We start from the raw sequence: 16,828 nt of genomic DNA, 5'->3' as shown, positions 1-16,828 counted from the left end.
CGGTAACAACACTTCAACAATCGGAATACTTCACTCTTTCAATCTCGGTAACCAGCCCTGCGTCAAGAGTCTCTACAAGTATGCGAACAAGTACCAGGAATAACCTATCAAGGCTTTGTCAGTCCGAGGATAAAGATTCAAAACTAAACCAAACAAAACCAAAGCGGCTTATCTTAGTATTAGAGCTAGTATTCTTGAACTTATTGCCTTTATAAAACTCCGCAGAAGACGAGGGTTGCCAACATTAGTAGTTCGATCGAGCGAAGACTCCGATGATTTAGAAGAACAATCTTCGATGTCAGGGTCAGAAGACAAAGCGACGGCTAGCGAGAATCCGAGCGGCTATCCCAGGCCAATGCGTGCAGTCGCCCCCGAAGAAAACAGTTTTTCATCGAAACTATCCTTTAAAAGCAGTTCGCATCCACAGCGGCCAAGGTCTCAACCAACCTTCAAAGATATGGACACTTCTTTAGCTGCTCATTCGAGCAAGAAAAAACGGTCCAGCCTGGTATAGACATAAAATGGTGATACCATGGGAGATAATCTTGATTCCATATGTACAACGAGACTGTTCGTCAGGAATAAAATTACGTTTTTTTTACGTTCTTTTTATAGCTAACAGGCTGAGCTTCCACAAGATGCTGAAAATATGTTGATTATCATTTTTTTTCTTGCTTATTGTTTTCAAAATCTTGTGGCAGCTTAACATAAAATCACGAAAAGAAAGTAAAGATTTCTCGGCAACAATGTCACAGTGATATCATTGTATCAGATGATTATTTCAATTGCTGCAGTATTGCAAGTCTAGTTATGAAACCAGTGTAGCTCCAATGCATGCGAGATCGTTGTTTTCTGAATAACTTGCCACCTATTTGTTCAGTTGGCATCGAGCCCACGCATCGAGCGACTGTTTCATATGGTGATCATTAGAATGACTCTGAAGTTTGTTTTATTAATTGAAAGCCTCGATCTTTCAATAGCGATGGAAGGTTCGAGCTTGTTGCTGGCCGAAGCTTCATCAGGTTCAAGTTGGTAGCAGCTGACCTCACAGTGACGTCACAATGCAACCACTACAATAATAGAATGTACGAAAGTAACATACAAGGATAGGTTAACGATTGTTTACTTTATCGGACTCCCACTGAAAGCTACAAGTGAAGAACTAATTTACTCTGATCAACATCAGGAAAATACGGTTAGGCTATAGGCAAATTGTTCGTAAAGCAATTGTTCGCAAGCAATTGTTCGTAAGCAATTGTTCGTAAAGCAATTGTTCGTAAGCAATTGTTCGTAAAGCAATTGTTCGTAAGCAATTGTTCGTAAAGCAATTGTTCGAAAGCAATTGTTCGTAAAACAATTGTTCATAAACTGTTTTTCGTAAAATGAAATCCGTAAAACAATTCTTCATAAAGCATTTCTTCGTATACATCAAATTTTAACTGCATGCACGAAAAAATGCTTTAGGAAGAATTGTTTTACGAAGAATTAATTTTACGAACAATTTGTCGGACACCGGAAAATACCCGGCGCAACTACCTACATAGTAAAATCTGTCATTTTTACAAAGACATTTGTCTGCGGACATTGATTCAATGTAATAATAAAGGATTTCGATGTGTAGGTAGTGATGCTTTTTGCCCAAAGAAGGCTAAAAACTATCTCCAGTAGATATTTCATGCCGTAATTACAAATAATAAAAATTTTAATATTCTAAAAACTTAACGTTTACGAAATTGATGCTAGTTTCTAAACAAAATGTAATATTTTTTTTTTTGTTGACTACATTTTCAACTTCAATTCTCCAAATTTTATTTTAGTTTTGAAACTTAGTTACGGCTTGTTGATGTGTTTGTTGGCGTTGGTATTATTTATTTGTTAGATGTGCAAGTCCATAGGCGTAATGCAAAGCACCTTCCATAAATTACGTTTTTATAAACTTTTTTAGCAACCAAATCAAACTGATGCTTTGCAGTAGAAACAATATTTTTGTGAAGTGGCAGTTGATGTCGAAGTGCCAAAGTAGCCCACGTAAGTAAATGATGTTTTTTGTAGGCTATCTCAAAGAGGAATGTTCAAATGGTTTAATTTATGTTATATTTTACCTTTCATTTCAACATTTTTGTGATATTATTGCTGAAACAATTTTTGGAATAAAATTACTGAAGAAGTACGTACGATTGAAGGTAAAGGTGCTCCCATACTTGATTCAAGTGTCGGGTATGAGAAGATAAGGTTCTCATTGTAGTAAGCATTTAGCACTAACGAGAGTAGGGTGGCCCGGCCGCCTTTACTTCAGCAACTACGCCCACCCAATTTATTACACCCTTGGTAGAAGCGGTGTTTTCAACAACTAGCTTTGCCGGGTGTCGAACCAGGTTTGCATAATCGGAAAACCAAGTCATTATCCGTTGCGCCATCCAACCGCATATAAGACTGTGAGCTGTTTTCAAGTTCCACCACTCTATTGTCAGGGTTTTCCAGACAATACAGTAGCGGAAGCTAATGAGAATGAAGAATCTTCTACTTTTGACCACTGACCGAGTGAGCAAAGTGTTGTTGTGGGTCTGTGGGATGCATGTGGTTGTGTAAAATGTAGAACACTGTAATTTTGTTTGATTAAATTCGGGACTGGGATTTAATTTAAAATAATTTCATTTTTGAAATTGAAATGTGTAAACTTGCGGGGTCTTAAGGTTTTTCAATGCTTTTATTTGATTAGAGTTTGAATTGAATTGATTGACGATGAATGATGACTCTGACAACAGCAGACCACGGCACCCAATAAGTGGAATAATTCCCAGGAACAAGATTTCAACAATCGGAAAACTTCACTCTGTCAATCTCGATGATCGGCCCTGCGCCAAAAGCCTTTAGAATTATGCGAAACTACGAGGAATAACCTATCAAGGCTTTATCAGTCCGAGGGTAAAGATTCAAAACCAACCAGACCACTGCTCGGCGTAACGGTTACTTCAATGATGAAAGGTAGCTAATGAGTCTCCACTCCTTTGTTTTCATCAGTTCGAATTATTAATAGACGATAAATGAACATTGAACAGAAGATAGTAGATGACACTGAATACCAAAAGAATCCTTATGCGAATTAGCATATACCACCACCAAGCTGAATAGTTTGCTCTTTGTTGGAAAAACGCGCAATTGTCTTTTCGAAGCATTGTTATCGTCAGGTTGCATCGAGTCGCGGTTTTTCGCTGGGGAAAATAATCGCGGCTTTACGAAAACGAACAACACATAAAAAGCAGTTACAGCAACGTGTAAACATCATAGTATCATACATTACGGTGTACAAAATTTTGTATGAGATGCACAAGTGGTTAACGAATCAGACAAGTTATCAAAAAACTGAAAATGATTCTTACCGATTTGTTGACAACTCTGTTTGCTAAAATTTATTTACAAGGTGATATGCTTATAAACGTTATATTACGACTAAGCAGAAACAATTATCCCGCACAACAACGTGTCGTTGGCCCAATGTTGGACCATCGGAAACGTTCCGTAGGCCCCCGTTGTTTTCCGACGTTGGGTAAGATATTTGGCCTGCGAGCCAACTTGGGTAAATCACCAGTCACAACAATCGGTTGGCTACTCGTCGATCCCACGGTAATGGGAGCTAGTTATCAGGTTTAAGACGCCTTTGCACTAGCTTTGGTATAGATGGAACAGTTTAACATCATCAATGCCAACATTTTTTTCTGATAGGCTACATCCCCACACAGCTGAAAAGCGTTAAATGCTATTCTTTGGTGTAAGGTAGCATAGGCAATAAGCATCCAATCAAAGGATGTGAACTCGGAAAATGAAATTAGTGGTCTATTCATCCAAATAGGCAACACAAGAGTCGAATAATAAAATCTGACAAGTTCATCGAGCAACATTGCCTTCGTTTGCCACAGAAATAAATGTAGGCTATAGCCTACTTCTGTCACAGCTCACAGAAAACATACTTTTCATTGTTGGTATCGTTGCTTAGCCTTATTTAGCTTTCGCCAAGGTCACATAAAAACAAAACTTAGTTGAAAATGATAGTAATGCAAAAAAGAGGACATTTGAGCATTTTCAAGTGTCCTCGAAGGACAATTCATTTTTTATGAAAAAAGAGGACAAATCCTCCTAAAAGAGGACATATGGTAGTCCTACGATAGAGTGATAGCCCTATCATACAGGGCCGTGTGAGCATCATCTTCCCTGCTCCCCTTCCCCCGAATTTCACAGGTGGGTCCCTATTGTTTCGAGACCGTGCTGAAAATGTTTTCACACCATGGGTTGTAAATTCGGATCAAAAACATCAGATTGACTCCACGATCTGTTTGGATTCCATCTTTGATGATACAACAACGTGAAGATTTATGAAGTTTAATTGAACAAAACTACAGAATAACTAAGAATAATAAGAATCTAAGCCAGCAAACTCTATATTTTCTTTCTCGTGCAACAGACAGTCGCCTTTTTTCCTCTTCATTACGACAGATTCAGCTGTGGACACTGGATAGCCTCTGCTTTTTCACGATTAGAGAGTAAGTCCATTACTTTTCCAACTTAAAAGATCGTCAAACGCCTTGTCATAGGAGAAAGAGGTGCAGAAAAGCGGTTGCGCCCCTGTTACACAAAAGCGTCGCTAATTTAGGCAAATATATCCAGTTTCCTTCAGAAAACCCATGTAAAATGCATTGTCATCGAATTTGGACAATGTTGTATGTGGTGTTGGAATCTGATAAGCTTTGCTTCAGTATCTGTAGGAAATTAAAAAAATGTTGCGTTTTTAGAAGTACAGTAAGGAAGACTCAGAAGAGTTGAGCCGCAAGGAGGGTTGATTTACCCCCAAACAATGCAATTTAACCCTTTGAAGGTTGGGCAGTGGGCTGTCCATTCAACTTTTTTGTATCAACAGTAATGTATCTCTAAAACCACTGAGGCTGTGACTACGAGATTTCTTGACTTTTCCTAACTTTTATTCACCTCTATTGAGCTGAAATTTTGAGCGAATAAAGGTTATAAATTGAGAGATATAAGGCATTTCTCAGCACATCCCCTGAAATATTTCATATTCTATTGTTCAAAATTTTCCCACCAGCTGGATGAAAGTAATTAATTTGGCCCATGTCTCGTTAATTTTAACTGTTTCACAGCGTGAAGGGAATTGGCTGTATGTAAAATTATGTAAACAATTTTTAATCACAACATGCAATGCATATTCTTCATTACTCTACCAAAAAATAATGTGTAAACTAACGCTACAATTGCTTTAATCGCGAAGTCATAAGTCACCTCAACATTTCAACGTATATGAGCAGTTCTAAAATTCACATAGTTTTAAGTTTCGGATTTGCTCAGCGTGAATAATTTTACAAAGTGAATCCCAAATTTTGAAACCGTGCCTTAAAAAGTGACAGAGATATCACTCCTAAAGCATAAGAAGAATCGACAGCCCCCCTCAAACTGAGCAAGACTACAGGTGCCCAACCTTCTAAGTGTTAAAGTATTGAAATCTAATATTTGGGTTCCTCTGTGTAACATTACTGCCATTTTCACTCAATCAGTTTATAGTTATGTCTGATATAGCTTGTTGAAGTAGTAGGCTACAATGTGAAAATCAAATCTAAAAGTGGATTGCTGAGTCACAAGTCTTTCATCTTATAGCCACTAAGAAGCAGCAGATAGTTTCCTTGCAGGATATGTAATGTGTTGTCAATGTGATGCCTTTTATCATGATAAGTATAATCAACTTTGTAGCGCTGTTTTATATAAGTTTTACCAAACAAAGTGACATAAGGAGAGTTGAAGCACATGACGTCTATGAGAGTTGAGCCATGGGTTTTAGCCTACATAGTTTAGGAAGGCAATGGCTCAACTCTCCTCAATACGAATGGTTTACATATTATCAAAGTCAGTTTTTGGTTATTAGATTTATTAAAAGCTTGCAAATGACCAGAATATCGTGAATGATCATAAGACTTGCGGACAGCAAGGGCCAGAGGGGAATTGTGAAATCAAAATTTTCCTTTCGAAACGTGTGTGACGTCATCATAACTATGTGTGATGTCATTATGATTGGTTAGTAATGATAACAGCATCTATAATTATGATTAATTATTGATTCAATCATTTTGTTGTCAAACAATTTTCAAAGGGCACTTTCTCTTCTACACTAGCCTACCGCTTGAAGTGACCGCAAACTGATGGAAAAGCGCTTGGGTTGCAATTTGAAATGGGTTAAAACTGCTTTTTAGATCAAAAAACTATTGGGGCCCATCATTGATGGCGGATAATGTTCTCACCGCAACACCGCCAGTTTTAATTAGATGGTGAAACAATAAATCTAACAAGTGACATTGTAACACTGTGTACTGAATAATATTTCATAATTTACTTTGTATTAGATGTTTTGTGTTTATATGGTTTTGGTAGGCAATGGCTCAACTCACCTTGAAACTATGATCAACTCTCCTCCATCGGCCAGAGAGTTGTGCCAACTGACTTTTTTATTTCTTCGGCAAAATAGCCTACACATATATGCAATGATGTTAGATTAATTTCCTTTTTTTATGTATGAAGGTGAATGGTTGCCATTCAGTTTACCAAACAAATTATTACTGTAGCCTAAAGATTTCGATAGATATTTACCAAAGTAGAAAAATCGGCTCAACTCTCCTGGGTCTCCCCTATATTTGTAAAGACATGATTGGGGCAATTTTTTTTCGTACCTCCAAAATGTTTCATTCTCATTCGGCTATGTTTAAAAGTAGGTACGGTTGCTTCGTTAACCCGCTTGGAAATAATTTTAGCAATCTGTTATCGAAAGACAACTTAGCCTAATGCAATTAAAGAACAGTTGATTGGTTTAGTGAATGATAGGGATGCAAAACGTATTTTCTGTGAGATGTGCTGCAGTGACGTTTGGGTTGAAATGGCGCAGTCCTAACCCTATATCGAAAATATGGCACTAAAACTTTTGATTCAATTTCTAACAACATATGAATGTAAAACAGCATTTTCAACACTACTCGCTATCAAAATAAAAGCTTGAAACAAATTGGATGTGATGCTTGATATAAAATTGTCGTTGTGCATAATGGAACCTAACATAGAAGGAGTGTAACAGCTAAGCAGGTGTACCCAGCTCATTGAATTGTAAATTTGCTCAAAGACGAAATTGGTTCATAAACGATTGTAGAATGTTTTCAATGTGAAATTCTAATTGCATGTAACAAACTAATGACTAACCGTGTTCGTGCGAATTTGAGCCGTTTTTGCTCTCGTCTTGTGAGTTAATCATTCTAGGATATCTCCTTTACGTTTGGTATGTTTAGAAAACAACGCACGATTAGTTTTGAGTTAGATTCAAACAATGATGGAAATCACGCTGCATATTTCCTTATCCTGTGATGGAAATGTCTCACTGCGCTCGATTCATTCAACTTGAGTCATAACTTGCACAATAATTTATTGTAGCAAATTTGCCGCGATAACAAGCCATTGCTTTACTTCGGAACGACTTTTTTGCACTTCTTGCAATTTTCCATTTCACAATTTATCTCACTTGGTAATAAACGTTGACATAGCAACCTTTTCCTTTTGGACATAATTTGGAGAAACCACTTTCACTAAACCAGCAATCAACTGAATGCGCCTTAGAATGGTGAAAAGTTGATACAAGCCTCATAAATGGCTCGTGAATGCATCAGATATTTTGTATTGAAAAAATCTTCTATTAAACAAATGTCTATTCAATTTTCAAAATGACGAAACATTGCACTTTCTTAAAGTTGGTACATGGCAGCACATTTTAAATCTCGAAATTAGTCTTGATTGTGATTCTAGAATCCGACCAAAACCATCATCATCATTAAGTTCCTTCCTCTCGTCGAGGGTTGGAGACAATGAGGCGCCAAGTTTCTCCGTTGTGAGATTCTTCTACTGCTGTTTTGTAATTAGGTCCTGATCAGTCTTCAATATCACTAGTCCAAATTACCAAAACAATGAGGAACAAATGAAAACTTGAATGTAAAATCGTGACACATTCGAGGCCAACTGCGAAACAATGAGATTTGTCCATTTATTGTAATTGGTTCAGGCAATTATGCCCCTTCTTTTCAGTGACTGCGCCTGAAATATTTTGAGATGGTTTTTTAAACTGTAAACGCTCAAGAGGTGGAGCAAGAAAGTATTGAGTTAGAATGACAACGTCTTTTAATGTAAAGAAGATAAACTTTTCACTTTCATAGATTTAGTGAAAAATATGGTCTTTGATATTCTTTAGTGAGGAATATTTAATATGCACGCAATGTAGTAGGCTAATTTACATTGGAGCCTGCCCTCCATGAGCTTTTTTGCTTCAGTGCTTATGCTTTAATTTCTTTAACCTATATCATCCTGAAGTCTTATTTTTTTTTATATCTTGTTTGCACCTTAATTTTAGGATAAGTTGAACAGATTCGGCCGAATTTTTGCAAACTTTTGTGTTTAATCGGAAATAAGGCCAGTTTTATGTGCGTCAGTTTAAACTGACGCTAGGAAGATATAGTTGCAAAATTTCACAGATTTTTTTTCTGCGTGACACGTTATTCATCAAAATGCAAAAGTATTAGAAAGAACATGAAGTCAAAAATCAAACACATTACACTCGAAGTCAGTGTTAATTTGCAACAAATCTAAGCTATCCAAGCACCAGTTCATGTTCAATGACTATTCAAAATGGTAGGCTTTGAAGCATTGCGGATGAAGAGCAACATTCAGTGCATCCTCGTTTTGCACAGCGACGCTGTTTCTCCTTCACTATCCAATGGTCACCAGAGCTTTGTTTCACATGCTTTCGAGGAGTTGCACGTGCTCCAGGACATAGGTACGGTAAGTGGACGTTCCTTGCTATGAAGGTGATACGCTTCCACAATTGCTCTTCTAAAGCCAAGTGCATCCATCCGACTCTCTCCACTGTCCAACTTGCGAAGCCGGTATAAGTGAAACGCATTGTTAACTGCGATATCAACACAAAAACGGAACAGAGGCCACCACCATTACTTGCTTCGTAAATTGATCATGTAGCATGATATGTTTTGATCCATCCGATCAACTCCACCCATGTATCGATTGTAAACCCCAACAACATTTGGCTGGAGAATAGTTATACTCCATTTCTCTTTCTGACTGTAGCGTTTTGCTGTATTCAGGGATTCTTTTCCTACAAACGTTGAAAGAACATTCACAACTTTGTTGCCTTTCCACCGAACTGCTGCAATATTGGATGACGTTTGAACAGCAACGTCTGATGCACCTCTTTCTTTCGACGGGTTCTTGCAATCCCTGTTCCAGCAATTGAATTTTCTTTGAGGTGACGTAGTAGTCCTGGAGATGTGAAAAAATTATCCATTGCAATATGATAATTTGATCCAGACTGAGGAGGTAAAGACTGTAATAAGTGGGCAACCACTGCAGCACCAAGACCTAAGCCAATGTCTGCATATTCATTCAGCTGCGAATCTTTTCTTGAATAGGGTCGAAATTGGATGCAGTAACCCAAAGGATTGGCAAGGACCCATAGCTTGTATCCAAATTTAATTGGTTTTCCATGAATATACTGCTTGGCTCCATGTCTGCCGAAGTATGGGACCATGGATTCATCCACACTGTAGGATGAACCAGCAGTTTACAGAACTGCCAGTAGAAGTACCTGTAGGCCTACTCAATTGGTTATAATAATGTTAGCTTGCCAGGCCTATCACTCAGCTAGCAAGAACAAATAGAATAGTGGTATTGGAAACCTACACATAGAAAAACCGGGGCATGTCTGTCATCAATAGGCCTATCTGACAGCTGATCAGTTTGTTTTGGCACAAGTGCTACTACCAGTATCACATTCAATCCAGCACGACTAGATCATACCTAGCCTGCTAGTCACGTACTGAAGTCATTATACTTAGCTACTTCAGGCTCATAATTAACTTAAATCTGATACTGAATAGGTGTAGGCAGCAAAAAGTGCTATGAATAATCTTGGCAGTAGCCAGACCGCAGAGAAAAGGGGGCCAACTTTTTTTTAGGGGTAGCCGAAAAAAGTATAAATAGGCAAAATCATTATAATTGTAGCTGTTGCTCGAGAATGTTGGGATTTTGCCAGGGGGGGCGAGGCCCTCCTGGCCCCCGGCTGGCTACGGGCCTGGGTGTAAGGTCATTTAAAAACACAACTGAACTAATTTAAAACCGACAGTTTGAAGAACTCCAGGTTTGCTTCAACAGCATAAAACTGCTATTTACGTTAAAAAAAGCATTCATATCTTCCTAGCGTCAGTTTAAACTGACGGAAGCAGATCAGATGTCAGGAGTCAGTCAAACAACCTTTTTCTGCAACTGCAACTTATTTTGACTGCCGAAGAAACAACTTACCGCGGAAACAATTTTGAAAATTTTTGATTGTCAAATGCGCCCACTAGTGGAAAATATATTTAAAAAAAAACAAGAAAAGGATTTTTAGTTATTTTTATTAATAAAATTATATTATGCAACGTCAAAAACATTTCAAAGCGTTTTTTGTGTAGATAGTTCTCTCTTGGGCCGCTGGAAACAGTATTTTGCCCTATATGATGTTTTGTATGTATGAGTGACGTTATTTTTTCTAGCGTCAGTTTAAAGTGACTCTAGGAAGATATGGGTTAAAGATTATTCATAGCACATACGTTGTGCCAAAGGTTTTGAATTCCGATTGAAAACATATTACTTTGATTCTACAATCGTTTATGAACCAATTCCATCTTTGTGCACGTCTTGTAAGTCAATCTCTCCAGGATATCTCCAGTAGGTTTGGTGTGTTGAGAAAACAACACACGATTTGTATTGAGTTAGCTTTAAACAATGATGGAAATCACGCTGCATATTTCCTCATCCTGTGATAGAAATGTCTCACTGCCCTCGTTTGCAATTCGTCCAACTTAAATCATAACTTGCACAATCATTTATTGTAACAAGTTTTCTGCAATAACAAGCCATTACTTTGCTTTGGAACGATTTTAATGCACATCTTGCAATTTTCCATTTCCCAATTTATCTCACTTGGTAATAAACGTTGGCACAGAGACCTTTTCCTTTTGAAGATAATTTGTAGAAACCACTTTTCACTAAACTAGAAAACAATGACTGCAAACTAAATGAGCGATTCCTTTACAAGTCGAAATAACAGTTTTAGAAGAGCAGATTCTATAACAAATGTGACACTTTTGATATAAGTAAAATGAACCGATGTAGATTGTAGGCTGCATTCTTCCCTGTCGACAGCAATCTTTAATTAATTTTGTCATTTAAATTGATTGATTGTGGAGATCGTTATCTTCGGACTGAAACAGCTTTTTTGAAAGCTTAGTCCTGTCATGTTGCCCATGCTAGTAGATACTTTGAACCACTGATGCAGGACCCACCAAGATCGACAAGGTGAAGCTTCCGATTGTTGTGCTCTGTGAATTATTCCAGTCACTAGGTGTTGCTATATGAAGAGCTGTCCTGATATGCGTTGTTAAAGCGCGCACACCGAGACTCGAACCAACGTTGTTTGATCTTGAAATTTCTTCGTTAGTAGTCAGGGCTAGCCCATCTGAGCTATCTGGGTGGACTCCACATCAGAAAACACATCAGACAACTGAGTATCTGAGTTTATGAACAGTGGTTACGGAGGGGAAGAAAAACTTTTGTGTCAACTTTTCGGATTGTCTTTCAGCAAAGTGCCTTGCTAGAAAACAGGTGCCTGACTTCGCTAGGTGTCGCTTCCTCGTTCTTGCAAGCATCGTACAGGCGTTCACACAGCTCGCCCTCACAGCAACAAAAGCATGTTGCTTGCTCATCGAATGAAGCACAAACAAGTTGTCATCGAAAAAGTTTGATTTGTTTAAAACTGAGCAACGTGGGATGCGCATCTGAGTAGTGAGATCCCCGTTTGATAGGGCGTTGGTTCGACACCTCTCAAGAGCATGTGACAAGTTACCTAAATGCATGCCATGGATTGCAGAGTGGCGCAGTGCCGGATTAACCAAGTGCGGGGTCTGTAGCAGATTGATTTAATGTATTTTACAGATTTGATATTTTTATATTATAGTGCAGCCGCTCTTGCCCCATCGTGTTTCGCAGATAGGCTAGTTTTTCATCAACTTCAATTTTGAAAATGATCTTGTCAATGTCAGGAAACGTGGTGTCAATATTGTTTTCTTTAATCGAAGTGAAATAGGTGAGTTCTGGAGAGGAGCAACCAATAGCAATGTGCTTTACGAATTGGTGTATGCCTTGCGACGTTGCTCCAGCGCAGATTGTAGGCTGTCCAATACTGCAAGGAAAACTTCCACCAGGAATCTGCCTTTAGTTGATATCCATTGCATCTGAAACTGAGCGGCCACTGCCTACATTCTCATCGTGCGTTCGATTTTGGACAATTCTTTATGTGCTTGTTGATCGGTAATCCGGCACTAAAATCAGCTTCTACGCCTCTGACTCAAACTTAGCGAATTGTTCTCTGAAAGTTTGCAGGGATCCTGCCAAAGAGGCACACAACGCTGAAGCAATGTTGAGATTTTGCCGCTTTGTTTGAAGAGAGGCTTGACTTGCTTGGAAGCGATCGGGTAAGCAATTTCAAAAAACCACTAAGGTTCCAATTTCGAGCAACTCCATGTTCTCAAGGAGTCCATTTGCCTGCTGTTGACATTCTGCCTTTTGCTCTTGGTCATTTGCAAGTTTCTCCGGTGCCTCCTTTTTGAAAAGAAAACGTTCTTTAATTACCTTAATGCAGAGGTGGGCACCCGCTACTTTTAAAGTAGCGCGCTACCCGCTACCGCTACTCGGGCCAAAGTAGCGCGCGCTACCGCTACTTCTTCCGCTACTTTTGTCTAAAATGACACTAGGAAACACTCAAGTCACTAGTGACGCAAAAACGATCTTGAAACGAACGTGATCATTCGTTTAGGCTGTCATTTTAACGTCGTTATAGAAAACACATTCTAAGGGAAATTTATTGTTACGCATCTTTCAAAAACACGAGTATTTCAAAATGAGAATCACTAAGTCCTGCCCGATTTCGCTTAAGCACATCGTTTCCAACAGAGAAAAGTGTCTCCACCGCAGCACTGGAAGGAATGGGGGTGTTGTATTTAATGAACAGATGTTTCAACTCGGTATTCGAAAAGCTCAAAGACTTGCTCTTGTCCGAAAAAAAGTTGTCTACAATAATTGCTGCTTCCTTCTGCACCGACGTTTCACGGGATGGCGCAAACACTCCAAAAAATACATCCTCGGGGTCATGACTGGTGTTGGTGTCACTCTTCTCGGTATCAACCTGGCTTGATGTCTCCCGCAACAGTCGAATTACATCTGTCTTGACTTTTTCTCGCAGTGCGTCAGCATCATCCGTGGAAACGTTGTGCACAAATTGTAGCCACGACGTCTTGAAGGAGAGATGAAGACATGATGCCATAACGCATTTCATGTCGTTGAAGCACTTGTTGAATCGTTTCTTCACCCCTTCAAGGACTTTCACCTCCTCACAGGTCACAAGATCACTGATCTCGGTCAACTTCTTCCCGCAAATTGTGATGGTTGGAAGCAAGACTCCGTAATACGCCTTGGACTCGCCCTGGAGAATGTCTAAAGCCTGACAGATAGGCTTCATCACACGGAGATATTCGCCGAAGAAGTTGACGTCAGCTAGAAATGACCGAAACTTTGCAACCAAACCGATTATATAGCTGCTTGATCACGCCAGTATTGCAAAAGAAAAGCATTTTTTTCAACTTAAATTAAAAAGTAGCGGGTAGCGGGAGTGCGACTGAAAAAAAGTAGCACCTCTCCCGCTACCTCTACTTTTACCAAAAAATAGCGCCGCTGCTGCAGCCGCTACTTCAACTAAAAAGTAGCGCCGCTTCCGCTACTTTTACCAAAAAAGTAGCGCGCTACTGCCCACCTTTGCCTTAATGGCATCAGTTCTTCCGGACCATCGTGTTTCAGAGAGCTTCTTTAGCACTCCACCACCTGAACACTCCAGAACGGACCAACGGTGTGTTGAAGCAGCAAAGAATAGCCTAGGATAGATATTTTCAACGAAGTCAAAGAACTGAACTGTTTCTGGGCACGATTGTGCAGCACGAACTCCAACTAAATTCAACGAATGAGCAATGAGCATAGCATGGAACATATTCTGCAACAGCACCAATTTTTTTTTTTTACAAGTGCCTGTAGGCTTACTCCGTTATATTTTCCGCTCATGTTGGACGCGTTGTAATAACTCTGTCCAAGGCAATCGGCAAGATTGATACTCTTCTTACTGGTGTACAGTGCAGTTGAATAATCTTTCAAACAACTAGTATCGTGGGCTCATGGCACTGGATCAGGCAGTTGCCTCAAGAGGAAATTACCGGTTTTTAAAGTTTACAATAATTAGGAAGGGATAAGAGGTTGGGGCTAAGTAATTTAATCCTAAAACTATGGTATTCTCCCATGCCATTCCAGTTTGCAAGCCAAAAATTACTTACCAATTATGTTTGACAGTTTTTTTACTAAAAAAATGTTTTGCTCACCAAGCGCGGGGCCTTGTGAAGCGCGGGGCCCGTAGCAGCTGCTACATCTGCTACTATAGTTAATCTGGCACTGGAGTGGCGTCCCTTCGACTACATCCCTTGATTTCTCTCGTGTAAGAACAGTACGCTGCTCTAGAGAGAAATGCCTACGACCCTTCATAGGACTATTTTGCTGGTGAACTAAATCAATGTTTTTGATTCGAGTTCAAAGTTTGGAATATCCCTTTTATTGAAGACAACTGCTGTTTTATTTGAAACGTTTGATGGGTTACACTTCAAATTGAATGTATTATGCAACAGTGCAATTAATATTCTTCTACTTTATCATTGATTCAGAAGATAAAATATTTGACTGAAAATCTTTAGCTTCTACAACTTTTCATTGACTTTGATTTTATCAACAAATATTGACAAATAAAACCAAGCAACCACACGGCATTTAACATAATACATTAAAGTGAACATAAAATATAAACGTTTTCGGCTATACACATGTTAGCCCTTTTCAAGTAACGAAAATAACTGATTTTACATCTACATTGAAAATAAATGACTGATCTACACAATGAATTGAAAAACGAAATGCATAAGAATGAAAAGCCAAAGCAGGGGAGAAAGGCACAGCACATGGCGGTTAATTACGCGAGGAAAAAAACCGTATCACACAGAAAATTATGAAAAAGTGTTTAGGAGATAGGAAGCACCTGCGGCAAACAACTGCGTATTGAGGCGAGGATTGCAGGATTTTATTAGCAAAGCCTCGTGGATTTTAGTGTCAAATTCTGTGAAGTATTTACGCACAACTCTAAAAGAATAAAAGATTCCAATGATGGCTTGTTGTTTAAACATGATTGGGAATCGAATATATGGTCTTTAATGGCTCTTTTTCTGTTCAAATTAGTTAAATTTAAATCCTCCCTCACTCTCGTGGCCAAATTCCGCGTGGACATACCAATGTATGTAGTTCGCGTCATGCGAACAAGTGAATTTGTACACGACATTTGAACACAAGCAGGAAGGAGTCCTAGATTTAAGCTGAAAATAATAACCAACTTTAAATGTTTAATATTCGCGAATAATATTCAAGTTGAACTTCATTTTAATAAAACTTGACATGTTACTGACAAAACGTTTCGATGCTTTACCAATGAAGGGAACTGTTAGAAAGTTTTTCATCTCACGCTCGTCCGCTTGAGAGTGAGTAGAACGTGAATACAAAAACCCCCTGAGCACTCTATTGAAAAACCATGTGGGGTCGTTGTTAGCATTAAAATAAGAACGTAACCGATTGACGTCTTATTCAAACTATCAACATTAGAGCAAATATCTTGTGCTTTCTTGAGCAGGCACTTAATTAATCCAGATTTGTAGGTAGAAGGACATAAAGCATTAAAATTAAGAAGGAGGTTGGTATTGGTTGGTATTCGCCAGCCCAAACGCAAGCGTCAAATTTGTTGATATAATTTTAATTTTTAAATTGAGAAAGGGATGGTCTGGTTGGCTTTTTCTACCGTAAAGTTATATTAGGATGTTGCAAGTTAAGAATGTTGATAAACTGCATACAAGAATTATCATCATTAAATATAGCAAAAATATCGTCAACATAAGGTAAGTACAATTTAGGATGGCAGCTTACATCAGTTTCAGAAAAACAAAAATTGTTTCAATATGTGCCAGAAAGAAATTAGCAAGAGTTGGACCCAGAGGCGAACCCATTGCCACACCATCAATTTGTTTATATAAGTTGTCTTTCGAGAAGAATCCAGTTTATATACACCGACACTGTCTGTTTTGTAAAGCGCTGAGGAGGAACGCATTCTGCGATGGATACATCATCATTATCATCGGCCATGCCTGAATAAGGCGTCGGCTACCGTGATTCTCCACAACGATCGATTGTCCATACTTCTAATTAGGTTTTCAAAATTTTGGTTTGTCCATGTTGAAAGATTTTTGAAGATTTCCAAACGTGGACGCCCCTGGTGTCTCTGACCAGGAAATCACCCCCTCATTGCCGAGTGTTCAATTCCGCGTTTGGGGTAGACATGCCAGATAAATGTCATTTGCCTTTTTTTGATAGTTGTGATGAGGACGCCAGGGGTGCACCCAGAGCGTCTCCACACTTCTTCGTTAGTGATTTTATCCATCCAGTTACTTCCCATCATTCTACGAATGAACCAAATTTCAGCACTGTTGATCTTCTTTTCTATCTTCGGGCATACAGTCCAGGATTCACAGCTACATAGCAGAACTGACCAAATGTACAT

General features: G+C 38.8%; 1 protein-coding gene and 1 pseudogene across 8 annotated transcripts in view; both read left to right on the top strand.

Moving 5' to 3' along the window:
* LOC145777075 (uncharacterized) overlaps positions 1 to 2,170 on the top strand; it is a 35,059-nt pseudogene extending 32,889 nt beyond the window's left edge. The window contains exon 30 of the transcript XR_014290314.1: positions 226 to 2,170. The product of XR_014290314.1 is annotated as an uncharacterized LOC145777075 (transcript). The remainder of the gene's footprint in view (positions 1 to 225) is intronic.
* LOC145784615 (uncharacterized) overlaps positions 1 to 16,828 on the top strand; it is a 141,492-nt gene that overhangs the window by 82,102 nt on the left and 42,562 nt on the right. The gene's annotated exons all lie outside the window — the stretch shown is intronic.

Source organism: Aplidium turbinatum, chromosome 1 (assembly GCF_918807975.1).
Source record: "Aplidium turbinatum chromosome 1, kaAplTurb1.1, whole genome shotgun sequence".
NCBI classification, from domain to species: Eukaryota; Metazoa; Chordata; class Ascidiacea; order Aplousobranchia; family Polyclinidae; genus Aplidium; species Aplidium turbinatum.
Note: the sequence above shows the minus strand (reverse complement) of the source record. Positions and strands in the feature narration are given on the sequence as shown.